Here is a 4,280-nt window from a genome sequence, read left to right as displayed (position 1 = left end):
GTAGCACTTACTCAGGAAACACCTTTTCCCTCGGCCTTTCTTTTTTTTTTTTTTTTTTTTTTTTGAGACGGAGTTTCACTCTTGTTACCCAGGCTGGAGTGCAATGGCGCGATCTTGGCTCACTGCAACCTCCGCCTCCTGGGTTCAGGCAATTCTCCTGCCTCAGCCTCCTGAGTAGCTGGGATTACAGGCACGCACCACCATGCCCAGCTAATTTTTTGTATTTTTAGTAGAGACGGGGTTTCACCATGTTGACCAGGCTGGTCTCGATCTCTTGACCTCGTGATCCACCCGCCTCGGCCTCCCAAAGTGCTGGGATTACAGGCTTGAGCCACCGCGCCCGGTCCCCCCCCCAGCCATTCTCTTAATCTAAGATAGGACATTTCTCAGAGCAAGCCTCCAGAAGCCGGTGGACACTGTGATGCCAGAGTTGGGCCGAAAGTGTCCTTCCCACGCCTAACCATTTCTGTGTTTTCACAGCATCCAAGGGCAGGCTCGGGATCTGAGGCAGTTCTCAGAGCAGCTAATTCCATCATGAAAATTTCTTACTGTAAATGAAAACTTGTAATAGAGGGCTTCCAATTATGTGTAATACTGGCCCTTTCCTCAGGCATCATTCACCTGCCAATTCCTCCTCTCTGGTCACTGTGTCCTTGACTGGCATCAGAAAAATGACTACAAACGTTCTAATACATGAGAAGATCTGGCTGGACAAATTCAAATAGGAAATTCTAGGAGCAGATGAACTGGCCTATGGCCAGCACTTCCTACCAGAGCTCAGGCCCCGGGGCCTCCAGCGGCCCCAGCGGAGACCACAGCGAGCTCCTGGTCCGGGTCTCCAGCCTGAAGTGGAGAACCAGAGCCTGCGCGGAGCGGTGCAGGAACTGCCGCAGGCCGTCCCCCAGCTGGAGGCCCAGCTGAACGCACTAGAGAAGAGCTCGCCCGGACGCCGGACCACAGCCCCGCAAACCCAGCATGTCTCTCCCATGAGCCAAGTGGAGCCCCCCGCCAAGATGACAGCCACACCAGCAGAGGATGACGAGGACGATAACACTGACCTGTTTGGCAGCGACAATGAGGAGAAGGAGAAGGAGGCAGGGCAGCTGCGGGAGGAGCGGCTGAGGCGGTTCGCGGAGACGGCCAAGAGGCCCGCGCAGACGGCCAAGAAGCCCGCGCTGGTGGCCAAGTCCTCCATTCTGCTGGACGTCAAGCCTTGGGACGATGAGACGGACGTGGGCCTGCTGGAGGCCTGTGTGCGCCCCATCCAGCGGGACCCGCCGGTCTGAGGGGCCTCCAAGCAGGAGCCCGTGCACTACGGTATCCGGAAGTTGCAGATTCAGTGTGTGGAGGAGGACCACAAGGTGGAGACAGACTTCCTGGAAGAGGAGATCACCGAGTTTGAGGAGCAGAGTATCTACGTCTCAGCTTTCAAGAAGATCTGAAGCCTGAGTGAGTGAGTGAGTGAGTGAGTGAGTGAGTGAGTGAGTGAGAGTGAGTGAGTGAGTGAGTGAGTGAGTGAGTGAGTGAGTGTGAGTGTGAGTGAGTGAGTGAGTGAGTGAGTGAGTGCGTGCGTGTGCGGCCCTGCCATGATTAAAACCTGAGACCGCCTGCAAGCCCAGCACTTTGGAAGGCTGAGGCGGGCAGATCACCTGAGGTCGGGAGTTCGCGGCAAAAACAAAAAACACAAAAACCAGGTTCTGTAATACTGATAATTTGTTTCTGACATTTTTCAAATATCCTGCGATACCGTAATGAATACCTTTATGCATCAATCTTTGTCTAATTTTTTAATTCTTTAAAATATATTCTAATAGAGGAAATACTTGATCATATTATTTAAGAGCTATTATGCAGTCAAACAGAATTGCAAAGAGGTTGCACCAATTTATAATTCTAGCAGGACCATGTAGAAATGTCTCTTTTACTTCATCCTTGCCAACACAGAGGCAGCAATTTAAATTGTGCCATCGGTTTTTGAACTTTGCCAACTTTGTAGGAAAAATTGGGAGTATTAAACTGCATATCTTTTACTCGTCTGATATTCAGCATTTTAATACATATTAACCATGTGAATTTCTATGTTTAAAATTATTTTTCATACCCTAATGTATATACATTGTATAATATGTATATATCTTTATTTGTGTTTATCTGCATTCATTTATTTTAATAACAGTAATAATAATACATACAGACCAGGAATTGTGCCAAGAGCTTTACAGTTTTCATTATATTTAATTATCACAATAATGCCATTATATTAATACATTATTATTCCTATTCTACAGACAAGGGCACAGAGACTTGGAGAAACTGATATAACTGCCCAAAGCCACACTCTCAGTTTAAACTGAGATGAGAGTTCAACACAGGATTGAGTGACACAGAGGCGACCCTCAAACCATGCTCGGTGAGATTTAATGCAAACAGTGTTCCAGTTTGTTGTATCCTTTCCATTGTATTCTTTGGACCAATGTTACTTTTCAATTTGCATGTAGAAAATGCTTTGTGATTTCCTCTACCCTTTTGTTTTTATTGCTGTTTTGTCTCCTTACTTGCCAGTTTAAAATAACAGTTCATATATATCCATGCTTCCTTTTCCTTCTCCCTAAGGAATGTGACTGCCTAGCATGACAGCCAAGGCAAGGGCAAGTCTAAACTTATTAAGACTGCCTGGGTGGTGCCTAGCCCAGGACAACTCATTCCCCATCCATGAATTTTTCTCTGTTCCCTGGGGGAATCTGTTCTCTGGGTGAGCAAACCCACAGTGTTGACTCCTCATGTGCCCATATTAGGAGACTTACTCATCCACTGAATCACTGATCACTGTAATATAATGTGGTGGCTTTGTTGTGCTCTGGGTTCCCTGTTTAGACCCTCACTGAAAACTGTGCTACTCACTAATTTTCTTCCAGTATTTGCCAACACAGAGTACCAATGGTGTCAAAATTACACTAAAAACCAGCTATTTCCTTTTTATTATATCTTAAGACTAAGCAATGTAAATTAGACCTTCCTATTTTTCCTTTGTACTTGTAGTTTTGCTTATTTAAAAAAAATATGGTGCAAGAGTATTGTTCCTCATACTATTAATATACATACAAATAGTATTTGTATGTATATTCAAATTTGTATATGTATTCAAATACTATTTGAATACAAATTACACTATTTGTATAGTATAATAGAGAACCTCTGTTGCTCTATGTGACGTACCTTGTGAGATGGCCCAGACCTGAGCTCCCAGGCACTATCCCTCATCAAGCCATGGCTACTGCACTTTTCCACTTATTATCAAAATTGATCAAGAGAGGACCAAGAAAAAACATGGTGCACTGGGTCACCTAAGTATTAGAGGTGAATTTCCCTGTGCTGTGATATGACAGCTTCCCTACTGCCTTCTGATGATAAGGGCCAATTACACCATCCAGAATGTTGATTCTTTCACTTACATGCATTACCTTGGGCTCAGGATTCTGAAATGATTAGATGGGTAACCCTAGCTTAAAGTTCAATTGAACTCTTACTCCGTCCCCTGGTGAGACCTTTTTCCCCTCTGGAAACCATGTTCTCCAGATCAGGTTTTCTCAACTTTGGCGCTACTGGCATTTTAATCTGGATAATTCTTTGCTGTGGGCCCTCTAGTACATCACAGGACACTTAGCAGCCTCCCTGGCCTCTAGCCACTAGTTTCCTCTAGCCACTTTTCAGTGGTGACAACCAAAAATGTCTGCAAATGTTGCCAAATGTACCTTAAGGGAAGGGGGTTGGGGGATGCAAAATCATCTCCAATTGCTCTAAGCCCGCAGAACCTAAAGATGAGGGAGTAAGGAACACAGATTCCCAACTGGGTCACTGGAAGTGATCTAATTCTGTCCTTTGGTTCCAGGGCCCCATTTTACTATTTGAAAAAAATAGTAAATGTTTGTTAATATAGGATATATGCCATGTTCTTATGGAGAATGGTGCCCCATCCTTGCAGGGTATCTTCTCTAAGCTGGTCTTACATCTCTACCTTCAAAAGATGACCCTTAACTCTATTTTTCCAGAACTTCTGGGAAATTCAGGAATCAGAAAGGAGAAAAAAAAGCACTTGTTAGATCTGTGAACCTAGGGAAAATGTTGTAAGCCTGACCTTGGTCAGGATTTAGTTTATTCCTAAGTTCCCATACACGTCTACCTTAATTAACAGTGGCACCATGATGACATTGAGAGCTGGGTTATCTGTATACACTCAGACCTTGTGTCCTACATCCAAAGTTTCTATTTCCCTCTTCTCT

The 4,280-nt window shown here is 44.8% G+C and overlaps 1 pseudogene; it reads left to right on the top strand.

The window, feature by feature from the left end:
• The first annotated feature begins 656 nt into the window (after window positions 1-656).
• On the top strand, window positions 657-1,442 carry LOC116550029 (annotated as a pseudogene).
• Window positions 1,443-4,280: the final 2,838 nt, after the last annotated feature.

This window comes from Sapajus apella, unplaced genomic scaffold, assembly GCF_009761245.1.
Source record: "Sapajus apella isolate SASKATOON/1434 unplaced genomic scaffold, GSC_monkey_1.0 scaffold7, whole genome shotgun sequence".
Classification (NCBI taxonomy): Eukaryota; Metazoa; Chordata; class Mammalia; order Primates; family Cebidae; genus Sapajus; species Sapajus apella.
This window is presented reverse-complemented; position numbering and strand designations above follow the sequence as displayed.